This window comes from Dermacentor albipictus, unplaced genomic scaffold (assembly GCF_038994185.2).
Source record: "Dermacentor albipictus isolate Rhodes 1998 colony unplaced genomic scaffold, USDA_Dalb.pri_finalv2 scaffold_14, whole genome shotgun sequence".
Classification (NCBI taxonomy): domain Eukaryota; kingdom Metazoa; phylum Arthropoda; class Arachnida; order Ixodida; family Ixodidae; genus Dermacentor; species Dermacentor albipictus.
Genome location: NW_027225568.1, coordinates 10487597 through 10506482, shown reverse-complemented (window position 1 = coordinate 10506482; position 18886 = coordinate 10487597). Strand labels below are relative to the sequence as shown.

Genomic DNA, 18886 nt, shown 5'->3' with positions numbered 1-18886 from the left:
GTCTGCTAGTAAGTTGCAATACTGCGTCTGTGCACTCGACGCCTCGAAGAATTCCGTAGATTCTCAAAACCTACCTTGGAAATTATGGCTCTGGAAGGAATTAATGAGGCGCGTTAAAACGCTAACAAAAACGCAAGCGTTGTTTGCGATAACGTGATTCACATCATCGATGAAGAGTTCCTAGGGCTTCTGTCTTCAACAGTGAAGCTCATCGACGAGCTTCGAGCTTCTTTTCGAGGGAGACACGATACCTTATCAGGTCAAGGTGGGCTATGCGAGACACTCGGTGTGTCCTTACGTACCCCAACCACTGTGATGTCGCAAGTCCCGGAAGCTAGGTCATGCCATCGCCATGTTCACAGGCCAGACGGCATGAGTTCGCTTTGCAGGCAGCCATGAAATGTCTTTATGCACGGTAGAAAAGAAAAATGAAGTGCTTGACCTACAACGGGCCACACGAGGTATGTTTCCGGGATTGTCCCCAACGGGAAAAAGAAGATTGAAATATTGAGCCAAACGAGGAATGGAAATAGATCACACAAAGGGGTGGTAGCGTAAGCGTAGCACCGGAGGAGACTATCGCTTCGCCGACATGAACAAGCTGTCGGCCCAACCGAGGTCTCCCTGGCTCCCTTCCGGCAGTTCCAGTGGAACGTACTTGAATCGGCATCGGTGGGCCTATCCGAGCCATGCATTGCTTCAAGCCAGCAGCACAAGACTGGAATAGAATGTATGGCCACTCCTGCAGCCCCGCTCTCAGGGGCCTTGGACTGTGAGCGCCAGGAACGGCAGTGCAACGAAAAATCACCATCGGGCTCTCTCATCAATGTCATGCTGCAACAAATAATCGACGCCCTCCAGCTGCTACTGTCTGGTTTTGACATGCCAGCGGCTCAGGAGCTGCAAGAATCATGCAAGCTCTAGACGTTCCGGTATACACAATGCGGTAACCTCTACCTCTATCCGCGAAAATGTGTTGGCGGTGCTGTGAAGTATGCATTTACGCGGAGCACAGGAACAGTATGCTGTGCAGCTCTCATCATCATCATCGTCAGCACACAACCACATTCCTCCATTTCGCATCCCTCCTCCATCATTCCGACAAATCCCTTCACGAGCGTGAAGTAGCAGGTTAGAAGCACTTCACTCAGGCCGACCTCTTCATCCTTCTGTCATTGAAAATTGCCCCTTTCTCTCTTTCTCTTCAATTGTGTAGCATGGGGACGTTCATCCACACATATATTTATGGTGAATTAAACGCATTCAACCTTTTTTTTTTGCATCCCTATTTGTTCCTCTAACAACTATCACGAAAGTCTGACACCAACGTTGCAGCATGAAAGGCGCCATTGATTCTCTCTCCGGTGATAAATGTACTCGCTTAACAGCTCAAAGCGATAGTTTCAATGCTAATCACATTAACGTAGATATCAGCGTTTCGCGTTTCGAGGCAGCCGCGAAGAGCTACGACGAAGACGAACAGCTCTGGGCCGTCCAGCAAGTCCTCGGGGCGCTCGAAAGGCAGGGACCCTGCGAGCCGGCAACGGCGAGCGGAGACTCACGCTGAGCAAGTTCGTAGGTGACGTAGGCCCTCCTTGGGGCGCGCGAGCGCCCACCTGCGGGCACAAATAAAGTTGGCTCCAATACAATCCAAAATCGTTTTTCAATATGTGCCCACCCCTCATGTAACTTCCCGCTTAGGGACCTCTGTGGCACAATAAATAAATAAATAAATAAATAAATAAATAAATAAATAAATAAAACTGGGAAATATGGGTGCCAGCAGAAGACAAACAGGAAGGAGACGGTTGTTGTTTATGGCTATAATTTAATTTTACTATGTTACTCTTATATTATCAAAATTCTCAACAATATTTTCATTACACTAGCCTTCGAAATTACAGTTCTATAGTCCCATCCTACAACTGAAATGTTCTTTTGCTTTACTTCTAAGGATACGGAAAACCACCTGCTTCTTGGCCAATCCCCCATAGTGGATATGCGCCACTGTTTAGGATACGAGTCAAGACAAGACAAGACGCTCCTCGTTCACGGACCAAATTATTTTGTATCACCCCGACGCTTCCAAATCTACGACTATATCCGAAGCCGCCACTTATGCCGAAGAATGTCGTCAGATCGCTCGCCCACTTACCGCGCAAAATCATGCCAGCCAGAAACATGGCCGTCACGGAAGCTTGACTTTTCCTTCGTATTCAGCTGGAACGCTGGCATGGCTCCGCGTTCCTTCCTCTACTCCTGGCCTTTCTGCATAGTTCAGCTCAAAGTATGACGGCCCTTATCTGATTCCACGACAGGCGTCCCCAGTCAACTACGTCAATGAGCATATTCAGCCATCTGCGGACCAATGGCATCGCGGACGCGAAGAGGTTCATGTCGACCGGCTGACGCCGCACTACGACCCACCAGTGCTTCGGGTTCCATAGGTCGCCAGGTTGGCTCCTTTTTCGGCGGGGAGTGATTACAGCGAGAAAAGCGGGCACCAGCAGAAGACGAAAAAGGCGGCTGTTGTTGGTGGTGTTCGCGCTCACCCCGCTCTGCCGTAGTCTCTTCCTGTGCATTTTGTATAAAACACCCAGCGCATCTAGCCTTAAACGCGTACTATCAAAATAAATGCAATAAATAAATAAGTTCTGCCGCATTTTTCATTCTTTGTTTTTCTGCCTCACATGTTTAGGATAAGTCGAAGCAAGTAAAGCAAGAAAGCAGTGCACTTGAGTTGCACTAGTACATATTTTAAATGAATATTAATCTACACTGTAAGTAACATTGCCTTTCTGGAACGGCAGCGACATCATTTTCCGATTACCGAGACCTCTTGCGCACGGTCGTATTACATCGGCATCAGAGGCGGAGGCAATGGTTGAATTCTGCCACCTATTGCGTTCCCTGTACATCGCCTCCGTAATTTCTGGCTTTATTCTTGATTACCATTTTTTTACAGATTCAATTTTTTTGCTTCCTTTCGAATTACACCTAAGCAGAAAAGCTTGTCAATTCAATTACAAAAAACGCCACCACCACTGTAGATGAATGGATCGTAGTTCTAAAATGCTGTTCCCTATGCAGCGGCCCGCACACCTAACGATGTGAACCTCGTTCCGAAAAGCCGGCCGCCATATATAGATTGAGTCCGCGAAAGTGCCACGTTTCCACAAGTTCAGTGTGTGTACAACTATCGTACCTCTGTGAGGATGTTCGTGGCAATAAAAGCATTCCCTGCTCGTATTCATAAAACTATCCAAAGCGATGCGCATCGCGTGCTTGCGAGGACCACGAGCGAGTAAAAGACGAAGCGCCCATCTGCGTTCGATGCTGCACGAGACGCTGCACGAGAGCAACCAGCCAACCGAGCGAGCATCTAGGACACGGTGGCCCCTTCCTTCACGGGTTCCTGGATGCGAAGGCACCCTCACGCAAGGCGTCAACGGCGCACTGATGACGTCCGCCGTCCAGTCTCACTCTGCTACCGACGTGGTGACGGCGGGGCTACGCAGCGGGCATCGACCAGCCAGTTTTCCCTCCCGCTGCGTTGGCACCGCAAGGACTGCAGCAGGCCTCCTGGCCACGTCTTCCAGCGCAAGTGCCACCATGACGCCACGTCGCGCTGCACTCTGGGACCAGCAGTACTACCTGGCATCTCCAGTGTACTGCCGTGCTTCTGGTTCCGGCACGAAAGGCTGCGCTCCTGCAGAGTCATGGCAAGTGATGCTTATTCATTGGCCACAGGTGTATGTAGCTGCCCTGCCGTCAAGTTGAGTTGATTGGCAGAGGTAGCATGGTGCGTCACACGATAGCTTCATATTGAGTCTAAGATGCGCCATGCTGAATTCCTGCCCTTTAATTGTTTGGATATAAAACCTCCTCACAATATTCATCCGGAAGAATGGAACGGTTTGTGATGTAATTTTGTTTATTCATTTTAATCCTAAATTTGGAGTCTTAACGTAGGTAATTTAAAGTACGTGTCTATTACAGTCATTTATCCAGTTTTACAGAAATTAAACCAGAAGAAGGGCATAATCAAAGAAGTGCCTCTGTGTGCAGCGTTGTATCCATCTTTTGAACAGATGTTTTGTTTACGCAGTGACCGTGGTTCTACGTATTTAATATAGGCTGAATAATAGTAGAAACTCATATTTGACTAGGTAATAAGAACTCATGGGAGCATAGTGACCATCCTGCAGCTCTCTAGAAGTCGAGGTCATGTATTAGATCCAAGACGGGGGGAGGTGGGCTGCAAATTCCTATCAGGGGTGACAACAAAAACGCTCGTGGAAGGTGCATTCGGAGCACGGTATATAACACCCGGTGGTAAAATCACTGCCAGAGTATTCCGACTCATCATTGCATTGTAGTTCCGACACGTAACTCCCGCCCAACCCACGCGAAAAAAAAAAAAAGATTACCTGGGGCCCTGTAACGTCAAACTATTGCAATAAGTTTTTATTCCAAACTTCTGACGTCATGTTTGCTTAAACCTCCGACGCCAGCATCACGCGGTGACCTGCAGCGTTGCCTGAACAGCCCAATCACTCTGCTAGTGACTAGGAGGTGACTTTGCTTTCAAAATGAATAACATTGCCTACGTTGAAGTGTTTACTTGTAATCGGCTGCGAGGAGGCGAGGAGCACGCTCAAGTGGACAGCGTTGCGATGGGGCCGAGCCACCTCACTGAAAAAAATAACCGTATGAACAGGGTGGTCTCGGCGTCTGCGATTGGTCCGCTTTCCCTTACTTTGCTTGCGGTGGATGGTCGAAAATCGTGGTGTCGTTCTGCGGAAGGTTAAGAATGCCGCGAAAACGAATCCTCAGCAAAGAAGAGCTGGAACAGCGAGATCGTAAACGTGCCGAAAGGGCTCAAAAAGATTACACGGCCGTGCAAGAAGTTTATTGTACGCGAATAAGCCCATGCTTTCCAGCAGGTGCGAGTAGCCTGTGCCTGAAGGATAGGTGGCTGCCATCTCTTATTCTTTTGAGAACGGGGCATCCTGCGGCTATTCAGAAAAAAAGGTCAGTTTTGTTTGGCATTTTAATGCACAGGGAGGTCAAGAGGATGCATCCCGAAAACTTTTGATCAATAGTCGAGTGCTAATGGCGAAAAGTCTTCGAATCGGAAATTACAATTTTTCTTTTGCTCGGTCAAATCATGCATAATCAGTGTGTACACGTCATATCAGATGGAGAGCTATGGCGGTTTCTGTGACGTCGCGTGACAGACAGGTGAAGTGGGATTGGTCCAAAAAACTTTTTGAGCAATCGCGGAAGACTGATTTCAGAATTGGAATAGAAGAGTTTGGAATACCTTTGCGTTATAGCGCGCCTGGTAGCTAAATGAATTGTTGAATTGTTGAATGTTGAAATGAAATGAATGAATAGCTAAATCATATGTAACTGGCTGTTTCATAATTTCTGTCCATATATAGAACTGGCCATGTATAGAATTGACTTTATTCTGGTGGGGGGCACGCAGTGGGCTTCGACCGACCAGTTTTCGCTCCGGCTGGCCGGGCGCCACAAGGACTGCAGCAGGTGTCCTGGCCACGTCTTCCAGTGCAAGTGCCACCATGAAGCCATGTCGGGCTGCACTCTGGGACCAGTAGCACTGCCTGGCAACTCCAGTGTGCTACCGGGCTTGTGGTTCCGGCACGAAAGGCTGCGCTCCTGCAGAGTCATGGCAAGTGATGCTTCTTCATTGGACATACGTGTTAACCTCCCATATGAATACAACACTCAAACCTCGGCCCTCAGTCCCCAGCAGCTGCGAAGCAACTGACCATGGCATCGGTCAGACCTGTGACGCAGCAGAGGGTGCTAAGAATCCCTGTATCCGGACAGGTCGCCATTGCTATCTGAGCCTGGCAATGTTTAACGCTGGAATGTTACCAAGTGAGTCGAGTCTGGCAGTGCTATTGGAGGAATTAGAGGGCAGTAAACGGGATGTAATAGGGCTCAACGAAGTTAGAAGGACAAAAGAAGCACATACAGTACCGGGGCTTAGCGGAGAAACGAGAACTAGGAGTCGGATTTCTGAATAATAAGAATATAGTTAGTAACATACAGGAATTCTATAGCATTAACGAGAGATGGCAGGTCTCGTTGTGCAACTTATTAAAGGTACAAAATGAAGGTCGTACAGGTCTACGCCCCTACATCCAGTCATGACGACCCGGAAGTCGAAAGCTTCTATGAAGACCTGGAATGGGCGATGGGTAAAGTCAAAAGAAAATACACTATACTGATGAGCGACTTCAATGCCAAGGTAGGCAAGAAGCAGGCTGGAGACAAGTCAGCGGGGGAATATGGCATAGGCATTAGGAATAGCAGGGGAAAGCTATTAGTTCGCTTTGCAGAACAAAATATTATGCGGATAATGAATATCTTCTTCCGCAAACGGGATAGCCGAAAGTGGACGTGTAGGAGCCCGAATGACCAGACTAGAAATGAAATAGTCTTCATACTCTGCGCTAACCCTGGCATCAAACAAGATGTGGACGTGCTCGGCAAGGTGCACTGCAGTGACCATAGGATGGTAAGAAATCGAATTAGCCTTGACCTGAGGAAGCAACGGAAGAAACTGGCACATAAGAATCCGATCAATGAGTTAGCGGTAAGTGGGAAAATAGAGGAATTCCGGATCAAACCGGTATTCCGCTTTAACTCAGGAACAGGACCTTAGTGTTGAAGCAATGAACGACAATCTTCTGAGCACCATTGACGAGTATGGAATAGAAATCGGTGGTAACTCCGTTAGAGAGGATACCAGTAAGCTATCACAGGACACAAAAGATATGATCAATGATCGCCAATGTATGAAAACCTCAAACCCTACAGCTAGAATAGAACTGCCAGAACTTTCGAAGTTAATTAACAAGCGTAAGACAGCTGACATAAGGAAGCATAGTATGGATAGAATTGGACATGCTCTCAGGAACGGAGGAAGCCTAAAAGCAGTGAAGAAGAAACTAGGAATTGGCAAGAATCAAATGTATGCGTTAAGAGACCAAGACGGCAATATCATTACTAATATGGATGTGATAGTTCAAGTTTCGGAGGAGTTCTATAGAGATTTATACAATACCAGTGGCACATACGACGATAATGGAAGAGAGAATAGTCTAGAGGAGCTTGAAATCCCACAAGTAACGCCGGAAGAAGTAAAGAAAGCCTTGACAGCTATGCAAAGGGGGAAGTCGGCTGGGGAGGATCAGGTAACATCAGACTTGTTGAAGGATGGTGGGCAGATTGTTCTAGAAAAACTGGCCACCCTGTATACGCAATGCCTCATGACTTCGAGCGTACGGGAATTTTGAAAGAACGCTAACCTAATCCTAATCCATAAGAAAGGGGACGCCAAAGACTCGAAAAATTATAGACCGATCAGCTTACTGTCCGTTGCCTTCAAAGTATTTACTAAGGTAATCGCAAATAGAATCAGGAAAACCTTAGACTTCAGTAAAGCAAAGGACCAGGCAGGATTCCCTAAAGGCTACTCAACAACAGGCCATATTCACACTATCAAGCAGGTGATCTAGAAATGTGTGGAATATAACCAACCCTTATATATACCTTTCATTGATTACGAGAAAGCGTTTAATTCTGTCGAAACCTCAGCAGTCATGGAGGCATTACGGAATCAGGGTGTAGACGAGCCGTATTTAAACATACTGAGATATCTATAGCGGCTCCACAGCCACCGTAGTTCTCCGTAAAGATAGCAACAAAATCGCAATAAAGAAAGGCGTCAAGCCGGGAGATACGATCTCTCCAATTCTAGTCACAGCCTGTTTACAGGAGGTATTCAGAGACCCGGATTGGGAAGAATTGGGGATAAGAGTTAATGGAGAATACCTTAGTAACTTGCGATTCACTGATGATATTGCCTTGCTTAGTAACTCAGGGGACCAATTGCAATGCATGCTCACTGACCTGGACACGCAAAGCATAAGGGTGGGTCTAAAAATTAATCTGCAGAAAACTAAAATAATGTTTAACAGTCTGTGAAAGGAACGGCAACTTACAATAGGTCGCGATGCACTGGAAGTGGTAAGGAATACATCTACTTAGTACAGGTAGTGACCGCGGATCCGGATCATGAGACGGAAATAATCAGGATAAGAATGGGCTGAGGTGCGTTCGGCAGGCATTCTCAGATCATGAACAGCAGGTTGTCATTATCCCTCAAGAGAAAAGTGTATAATAGCTGTGTCTTACCAGTACTCACCTACGGCGCAGAAACCTGGAATCTTATGGAAAGGGTTCTACTTAAATTGGGGACGACGCAACGAGTTACAGAAAGAAGAATGATGGGTGTAACGTTAAGGGATAAGAAAAGAGCAGATTGGGTGAGGGAACAAACGCGAGAAAATGACATCTTAGTTGAAATCAAGAAAAAGAAGTGGGCATGGGAAGATGTGTAATGAGGAGGGAAGATAACCGATTGGCATTGTGGGTTACGGACTGGATACCAAGGGAAGGGAAGCGTAGAAGGGGGCGGGAAAAAGTTAGGTGCGCAGATGAGATTAAGAAGTTTGCAGGGACGACATGGCCCCAATTAGTAGATGACCAGGGTAGTTGGAGAAATATGGGAGAGGCCTTTTCCCTGCAGTGGGCGTAACGAGTATGATGATGATGATGATGGTGATGAGTGTTAATAGCTGCGCTGCCGTCAAGTTGAGTTGGTAGGCCGAGATAGTTCGGTGCGTCACGGGATATGGTCATATTGAATCTAAGATGCGCCATGCTGAATATCTGTCCTTGAACAGTTTGGATAGAAAACCTCCTCACAATATTCATCAGTAAGAATGGAACGGTCTCTCATGTATATTTGTTTATTAATTTTATTCCTAAAGTTGGAGTCTTAGTGTAGGTAATTCTAAGTGCGTGTCTATGACAGTCATTCATCCAGTTTTACAGAAAAAAACACGTAGAAGCGCATAATTAAAGAGGTGCCTCTGTGTGCAGTCTTGTACCCATCTTTAGAACAGATGTTTTGTTTACGCAGTAACCGTAGTTCTACGTTTTTAATATAGACTCAATTGCCGCGGGAACTATGCCGTGTCGGTGTGTGTGCAGGTGGTGGCTGCGAGTGCCAGACCCACAGGTTGCCAATGGTGGCATTGCGGGCCTATAGTTCGCTGGCAGTGTCACTGGACCCATGCCACATCTCGCTGCCCTGTGACCCTGCGTATCACGAGCCGCACCAAGAGGGTATTGAGCGAGACCCGGTCCGGATCCAGATAGCCAATCCGGTGATGGATCAGATGCTGAAGGACAAGTTGGATGCGGTGAGAAGATGCATTTCAGCTGTATTAATGCGTTCGCATTCTTTGGATACTTCTTATGCTTCCAGGGGGCTATGTACCTATTTATGTATCTATGTTTGTACCTAACCGTTTTCCTGCCTGCCTGGGTCACTGGCTAGTCTGTGGTTGGGCTGCTGTGCTGAGGTAATGGTGTCCGAAACCAGCCGTCAGATCAAGGGCCTTATAACGTAAAACTATTCCGATATGTTTTTATTCAATCTCCTGACGTCAAATTTGCGTAACCGCCGACACAAGCGGTGGTGACCCGCACCGTTGCTTCAACTGCCCAATCAAATGCCGTCTTAGATTATAGGTCACTTTTCTTTGCTTTCAAAACGAATAAGATTGCCTACATTGAGTCGTTTTTCGTTTGTAATTGGCTCCCAGGAGTCGAGGAGCACGCTCAAGTGGAGAGGGTATCGATGGGGCTGAGCCAGCACACTGAAAATAGATAACTGGAGGAAAAGAGCGATGCCGGTGCCTGCGCTTGGTTCGCTTTCCCTTACTTAGCTTGCGGTGTTTGGCTGAAAATCGTTGTGGCGTGCAACGGAAGGTTAAGAATGCCGCTAAAATGAATGCTCAGCAAGGATGATTTGGCAGAACTAGTTTGTAAACGTGCCGAAAGTACTCGAAAACGTTACACGGTCGCGCAGAAAATTTTATTATACGCAAATAAACCCTCTCTCTCCGGCAGGTGCAAATTGCCAGTGCCTGTGCGATTGGCGGCAGCCATCTTTTATCCTTTCGGAACGAGGCAACTTGTGGCTATCGAGAAAAAAATTGTTTTGTTCGGCATAGTAATTCATCTTTAATGCGTACGCGACGCTTTGACGCGGGCAAGTTTTTGGCGGTTTTGTGACGTTGCATAACAGGCAGGTGAAGTGGGTGCAGCCCGAAAACTTTTGACCAGTAGCAGTAGGCTAATGGCGAAAAGGCGTCAAATGAGAAAACTTTTTCTTTTGTTCAGTCCAATCATGCATAATCAGTGTGTACACGTCATATCAGATGGGGAGCTACCGCGGTTATCGTGGTGTTGCGTGACAGACAGGAGAAATGAGGGTGGTCCAAAAAAAGTTTTTGACCAATCACAGAGGGCTCATTGCAGCATTGGAATAGAAAAGTTTGGAATAGCTTTACGTTATAACGCCCCAACTTGGGTCAATGAGTGCAGTTGAACCTCGCAATTATGAAATCAAAAGTTTTGCATTTCCGAGGATTTCGTTGTTGCGAAATGAAGCAGCAGAGATAGGCAATGCATCGCGGGACAAAACTTTAATGTCCGAATTTCGTTAGCCTACATTGGCAAGCTAGCTTGAGGATATAGAACCACATTGCCGACAGCACAAAGTCCGCCGCGTGTGTCAATCAGCAGTGGCAGCACTGTCGTGGAGCAGTATTCTTGGTCAATTGCTTTCGGAGATACGATAACTTCTGTGACAGGTTGCATAACTCGTCACCGAACACAGAGGAACAGCGCTCCACGCATGCAGCAGCATTTCTCCAGCACACGCTATTGGCTGTAGGCACCGACGCATCCGGTGCTGAGTGCGAAAGTGATCGTATCTTGTATACCCGAAGGAAGTCGGATACCAAAAGCAGATTTCTTGAAGCAAGGAATGCGTATTCCCGGATGACCGCTCAATTACGGCCTGATACGTGGCACTCCTTGCTGCGATTGCCATCTGAAGGGCTATAAACAATTCTATGTCGGTGGTACGTGGATTTCTTTGTTTTTGCTGCATTTTTTGCACTACACACTGCACTAGTGTGCAATAAATTTGGAGGACGCATGAAGCTTTGCCTTTGAGAGCGGAACGCGATAGCATTCAAAGATCCCCGACTCTTTCTCACGCTTCCTGGCAACTGCAGCGTATGTAACTGTAATGTTTGCAGTGAAACGCTCGCAGCGAACGATATGCACGAAGGCGGGCTTTCTGGTAGAAACGCGGCCTCTCGCAATGGCCGCGATGGATGGATGGATGTTATGAGCATCCCCTTTGGAACGGGGTGGTGGGCTACGCCACCAAGCCTTATCTTATTGGGTAATGCCCTACCTATGTCAAAAAAGAACAAAAGAAAGGAAAGAAACACGATGAATTCCCACAACGAAAGCTTCTGAATCGCTATTGTGAACTTTGTTTTTGTATGCCTCCGTTGTTTGTCGTTTCGCGTGTGTTTGCCGATGCATGGATGGATGTTATGAGCATCCCCTTTGGAAAGGGGTAGTGGGTTGCGCCACGAAGCTCTTCCTATTATACTGCCTGATGTCCTCCTTAGGTTCAAAAAGAAAAAAGACCGCGCGATAAACTCTCATAACTGTATTTTCTTACCACCTATCGAGAACTTTGCTTTTGTATGTCTCTATTTTTTGTAGTTTCCCTACTTCCACCAATCTTCCAATCGCCTCTTACTAATCTCTATGTGGACATGTTTACTTCCCCCTGCTCTCGCTGAACCCAAGAGCTCCGAGGAGTCCAGGAGTGCCTAAATCGATCGCTGGGCAGGTATCTTCATTTTCTAATAAAACATGCTCCATCGTTTCCCTAGCCTTACTGCAGCAAGCACATGCTTCTTCTTCGTTTTTATATTTCGCTTTGTAGGTGCGTGTTTCTAAGGCATCCTGATCTCACTTCGAAAAAGTAATCAGCTTCTATTTGAGTTATCATAAATTGGTTCTTTCCTAATTTTGTTTCTTCCTCTTAAGTAGTTACTCATGGCAGGTTTCTTTTCCGCTGCCGCCACCCATGAGATTATTTCAGCCGCTCTTACTTTCCACTTGATGTTCTTTGTTGTGCGGCGATGTGGCGGAGGTGAGCGCCATCTGGAAGTCTTTCAAGGAAGCAGGCGTGCTGCTCTGTGGACTTCGAGATATGTACACGCCGGCGTGTGCAAATAGTGGATGCCGTCTCCAGTCTATGCATTGTAGAAACGCTGGAAAAGGGGTTTGTTTGATTGTCTGCATAACAGAATTATGTTTTCTCTATATTACATCCGAGAGCTATCATGTCTGTAGGTTTGTGTAAGTCGTAGTTTACGATTTTCCCGCCTATTTAGCTTGAGAAATTCCGTTCAGTGAATTCCTTACGTTACATGAAGGGCCTGGGTACGCGTGGTGCCTGCAGAGTCGGTTAGGCTTCCGAACATTTCTGCCGATGTGACGTCCGATGTCGAACGCGGGATGCTGACGCCCGATTTTCCGCGACACAGGCTCCTTAACCCTATCGTGTTAAAACCATCGTAATATGCCGGTATAAACGCGTGTCGCTTCAAACGGGCAACCAACAATCAAGATGGCGGCGGTGGCGTGGTACGGCGCGATCGCTTCCCTCGCTTGGTTACTTTTGTAAACAAAAATGGTGGCACCCACACAAGTGTAATGTGGTAGTATTTTACGCAATTTTAGTGCAAAGCAATAGCATTTGCGCACATTTTGGAGCCTGCTAGCTTTGCGCGAGTAGGTAATATGCATTGTTGCGTTACAGCGAATGTCGTTGATGCGAGAGTGTAGTGCAGTGACATTTTGTTGCCGAGATGTTCGAAATGCATTGAATCATATGGGCGTTCGCCAGAGATACGAAAATATTTCGTTGTAGCGAAAATTTCGCGAAATTTTGTCATCGCAGATTTGGACTGCATGTGCCTATGTGTACATACGTGCCGCTTTTCAATGAACCTGTTTCACGCAGACATATGGGTCACTGTAGATGATGGACTGGGTAGGTACCACTGTTCGAAGAAACTAATTGACCTGGATTTGGAGCACTGTGTAAGTGCTGCTCAGTCTGTGCTGGGGAGGTATTCCGTGGGAGTCCACTAGGTGGACTCTTACAGAATACCCCCTCCCCTCGGTCTTCAGTGAACCTCTTTGGTGCCAGCTCAGATCACTGGCTATGTGCCAGTGTGCGCCACTCTCCAAGGAACATCTTTGATGGCAAATTGGCTAACAGGGTATGTGCCACTGGGAATTTGCCGCTATGCAATGACAGATAAAACTTCTCCGATTCTGAGCAGAATGAAACCCATGTCAACAGGTTTCCTCAAGGACAGCAACCCAATGCATTAGTACGCTGCGCCACAAATGCACTAGGTGTGTGCTGCTTTCAATGAACCTCTCGCCAACCTGGGTCACTGAGCAGGTGCCACTGAATATGCAGCAAGTGAGTGAACAATTGACAGCATTTGCAGGCACCAGTGCACCATGCTTCTCGTCTTGGAGGCCACGCGCAGACTTCTTGGCAGTGCCGCTAGATGGCGCAGCGTGTCCAGAAAGAAGCATGAGAGAGGAGCTCTGTTGTGGCGTAACCCATTTCTCAGCATTCAATCACACCAGCACACTATACATTTTGGAAGCCATGAGCAGGCTTCTTGGCTGGTGCTGAATGTTCTTAAGAAAGAGCGAAAGAGGAATCCTGCAGCAGTACACGCCTAATACATAACTCGTTTTGACGGTGGCAATACGTTGTCGCTATATTGATTCAATGCTAACGCATTAACGTCAACAGTCATCATGGGATCGGTTGTGCAGGAGTTTTGTTTAGTTACTTTTTGAAGGCACTCGGTAATCGGATACCTTTAGAACCCCCCGAATTCAGTTTGACTTTGGCATATAAGTTCTGCAGCAATATGCGAGGTGGACAGAGCTTCATGAAATAGAGAAAGCATCATTCATCTAGGTGTAACGCAAAATCTGCAAGGGAAGCCCATATGGGTTTCTCAAAGAAAATTAGTCCTGGTGCAGGGATTGATCTTAGTGACAAGACCTTTCCAGGGCAATCACTCCATACTACTGAACAACTTTTCCTGGCAGGAAGTGCAGGCTACAAAGATGCATTGCTGCACCAAGTAGTCTAGCAGGGTTTGACAGAGCTTTCCCTTTCTTGGTGCAGATATTGAGCCAGCGTTGCTTCTACATACGACAGTTTTGTATTGTTCAAAGACAGACGAGAAAAAACTGAGGGAAAAGTCAGTTTAACACTGCGTAGTGTATTTAGCCTCAATTTTGCTATAGTGAATGAGATGTTCATTTTCTCTTCCCCAGCTTAAACTGACATGGTTGAGAAAGTGGAACTATGTTGAAGTGCGCTCTTGCTTGTGTGCGCGTTTCCTTCATAGCTTTCCCTTGATTGGCACAGAAAGTTGCCCGTTTGCATACCATCTGAGCTCTACCAGGAAGCTACCAGAGCAGCATCTAGTTAATCATCCCGTGGTGCAGAGATGCAGAATACAACAAATCGATTCTGCAGAAATCCACAAGGTGAAAAAAGCTTCATGAAAGGAAAAAAAATTGTGTGGCTTCATTCCCTAAACCAAGACAATTATCTTAACTGCAGCACTTTCTTTCTGAGAAACAGAGATACTGATATGGGTTTTATTTGTAGTTCCATGCTACTCATGGGTAAATGACAATTTTCTCTGAACAACGATGATCTTATTTCATAAGTGATGGATTTAATTTCTAACTTAGCACAGAACAATGCAAAAAGTGAACTGAGGTTTCACTCAGTGGCAAACTGCCAGAAACACCTATCGATCGAAACTGCTCATTATTTTGCGACACCTTTTGCAACACCTTTTGTTAATTGGTGTGCTCAAAAAGTGACACTTTATAGTTGGTTTTGTTGTATATAGGTGATGCAACAGTCAGCAAAATGCTCTCTATTTTTCCAGCGGTCATTCTGTCTGGTGTTTGAAACATGATGTCTAGGGATTTTTTTCACAGCCATCATGAATGATGACCTCCAAAAATTACTATTCCCGACTAAAGAATGTGGCACAATTGATTAGCTACATATCCTCGAATCACATTTAACTGCTGGTGACCCCATGAATATACGAATGCCAATAAGGTCTGTTTAACCATCTAGCTCTCACGCTGTGTTGTAAGAAAAACGTGTACAGAATGACACAATATTTTTTATCCCAGCAAATTATGGTGCGTTACATCCACACTTGTACATTACGTACAAAGGCGTAGCATGACCTAGCTTCTTGCTCTGTGCTGGGCGTCTTGCATAGTAGATACAGTAGGCAGTCTTTCACACAGCTGAGGCATGAAGAGGGAAGAAAGGTTACTGCATGCTAATGTATAAACGTTAGCATGGAGTTCAAACAAGAAACATTTTCTTAGTGGTGCTGGTTGGTATGTTGCAAATGGTTGGTATTCGTATAGTCCAGTGGAATCTTAAAGTACATTACCATCTCAGTTGGGAGCGGCAGTTGATCGTTAAATGTGAAGCTATGGTGATCACTGAATGTTTCCAATGAGTAAAGAAATCATTTGTGTGTCATAAGCAATGTTTGCACATCATACATGGAGCTTGGCAGGCCATGTAATGCATTGGGCAGATATTGGTGGTCTGTTAGCCCTTTGTTTCGATGGTGGCGAAATGCGAAAACACCAGTGTACTTAGATTTAGGTGCACGTTAAAGAACCCCAGGAGGTCAAAATTTCCGGAGCCCTCCACTAAGGCGTGCCTCATAATCAGAAAGTGGTTTTTGCACGTAAAACCCCATAATTTAATTAATTTTTTTTTGTTAGCCCTTTGAGGGTCGATGATTTTCGTCATATGCAACCGCCCAGGGTCGATTTCTTTATTGTAGATTCCAATTCTTCTTAGGGACATATTTCTAAAAAAATTTACTGTAATTTTTCTAGGGTGACCGTAAAGTGAGAAAAAAACGTTTTGCGTTGGTATACAAGCACTCTTCACTCATAAAAAACAGTAAGAAAAAAGGAAATAAACTTATAAGATTTAAAAATTTGATGCATTTTTATACGCATAGTTCAAGGCTTTGAATATGTGCACACAAGAATATTTTGCAACTCTCACCTGTTCCTGCTCTTACACTAATATTTACTTGCATAGCGTAATCAAACTGCGTAGATGCGCGCACTCAAGAAAACGGCGTGGTTGTGTGTCTGTGAAAAAAAATCTGAACGTTTGACAAACTTCCGCTAACCTTCGTCTTATCGCCAACCAGAGGCAATTAGTTTTTGCGAGTGTCCAAAAAAAAAAAAGCAACGGAAACGCATGCATGGCGGCATCCTTCCTATATGCACCCTTGTGAGCACTAAACGAGTGAGAAACAAGCGGTAGCCCTTTGAGCGATTAGTAACGAGATAGCCATCAGTGTTGCAAGCGAAAGAAGCCGAAACCGCCCGCAAAACAAAACCCAAAACGCCGCCCGCTCGTGTGTGCGCCAGTGCGCGAGAGCACACTCGCTCTAAAACAAACCATGCAACGAAAACTGAGCAAGGGAGGCGCAAAAAAAAAAAATTGCCTGTATTCCCACATAGTGGCAGCACATGATAGAAAGGAAAATGTCAGGGAATTCGTGTGCTTTTTAAACGTGCAGATGGTGCCATAAATATATGGAATCGACCATTTTTGGACTTGTTCGCAACGCCGTATATTCACGTCATTGACCCTTGAAGGGTTAGTTACAGAATGGGTGCTAAGAGAAGGGAAGCACAGTTGAGAACAGCAGAGGATTAGGCAGCGTGATGACAGTGGCAAATCTGCACGCATAAGACGGCGTCACCTGGCTGAAGATGGGTAACTGAAGGTCAGTGGCAGAGGCCTTCATCCTGCATTGAGCATAAATAGCCTGATGACGATATCTTCATTAATGTGACGTCGCATAACATCCAACACATTTAGCATTAACAACAAGCATCTGCATCGAATAAGCTTTGCGTCCACCAATTTCTGTAATTTTTCTTTTCCTTACCACCTCCAGGTACGACAGCTTCTTATGCGCTGGACGGGTGTTCAGGACGTCCAAATACAGCGACAGGATGACTTCGACAACAAGTACATTGTGGTGATGGCGATGGGCCGAGACTGGCAGATTTGGTTCCTTGAATAGCTGCTCCTACAACGCTGGCTGCCACAGGCTATTGACTGTGGAGACCTTCACAGGTTTCTAGGGAAGAATGGCCAGGCTGGCCCAGCAAAGTGGCGCTCTAGGAGCCTGGCATCTGCACAGCGCTGAGTACTTTTTGCTCAAGTAGCCAACATTGTGTGATCAGACAAGGCACCGTTTGATAAGCTGCGATAAAGGAATTATTCATTTTTTTTCGATAGGACACACCCATCATCAGAGGGGACTTGCGAACTCAAGACTGCATGCAATTTTCAATTTCGTGAGACGTTAATAGTGTTTACATTTCATTTTCCTAAGTGTGCTCTAGCATGTGCGTGAGCTAAGAGTTCTTCAACAAGGTTGCCTGTGTGTGGGATTCCATGAAAAATGCACACATTGTTGGGAATTGTATTCCTGTTTCCACACGTGCACTTGACGTGCACACTTGTTGCATCTGTTTGTGTAGCATTGTTGAATGTACTCCAGAATGAAATACAGGAAAACAGTCATTAGTGAAGCATATGTTGTAGAATTACCTCATTATTTATCATACCCCTGCTTTTAAAAGGCCTTTTTTATAACAAAGGCTCTCCAAGAGGTGGTATAATGTATTGTCTTTATGCTGTTTTGTAACTGGGTTTTTATGTCCCACTGCCACTTTTTAACATTGCCTTAGGAATTGTTCTTGCCCTTTGGTAACATACTAGTGTGCTTTCTCGTTGCATTAAAACAATTTTTTTTACTTGGCAGAGCATTGCCATGATGTGACATTTTTAAATGGGGCACTAGAACTGCAATTTTGTGCAACACTGCCTTTTCAGATTCTATTTACTTTTGTGCCTTGTCAGTGGTCAGAACTATTCACTGCCCACATCGCCAGTGGGATCAGCCAGCCATAGACTGTTGATGTTAAGTGGCAAGAATCGAGCGGAAGGCATCGCTACAAAATTGCCGTCCACCTGTGGAGCTAGGATATGACGACAAACAATTGCGGTAAAATCAATCACGCGATATGCCTTCGTGCAATCTCGTGCAATATGCCTTTTGCAGTCTTTCTTCCATAATGTTGTCACTTAGTCGCTTGATAATTATGGGTGTGTACAGGTATACTCACTCAATATGCATTGCCTTTTCAAAAGTGTTGTCACTTAGTTGCTCAATGTTTGTGTGCACTGCGTTTATTTAGGATACCGACTGCATGAGGCCTTGTTCAAGGATATCTATGCAAGCACTCTTTGCATCCATGAAAAAAAAAGCTTAACCTAATACTAAATACATTTTGATTACCTCAGGGTTATCAAATTACTGTGCCACCTTAAGCATCCGTACGCTAAAAAAAATTTGTGTGGATAATAAGTATGTACGCAGTGATAACTAAGTCGCATCTGACATGAAAATATTTTCGTTGGAGCTTTAGCTTGTTTGTAAACATCATGGAGGATGGAAAAAAATACGAGGAAGCATACCGCAAGGCGACTGAAGCCAAACCTCATGGAGGCCTGGGGGTCCAACAGGTGATGGCACATCAAGGTGCGCGGTTGGTTTTACTGTTTCCGCTCTGCAGGCAGAGCTACGGCAGGGCAGTTGAACAAGCATGCACTGAATAAAAACTACTGGCATAGCTAGTAGCTAGTAGTAGTAGCTAGTAGCAGCTAGGGAACCAAATGTCTCGGCAAATTTTTATTATTGCTCCC

General features: G+C 45.7%; 1 long non-coding RNA gene across 1 annotated transcript; it reads left to right on the top strand.

Annotated features, from left to right (window-relative positions):
- Positions 1-3077: 3077 nt before the first annotated feature.
- Positions 3078-18465, top strand: LOC135913458 (uncharacterized). The gene is made up of 4 exons (XR_010568017.2): positions 3078-3722; positions 5495-5698; positions 9097-9308; positions 17067-18465. It is a non-coding gene; the product is annotated as an uncharacterized lncRNA (long non-coding RNA).
- Positions 18466-18886: the final 421 nt, after the last annotated feature.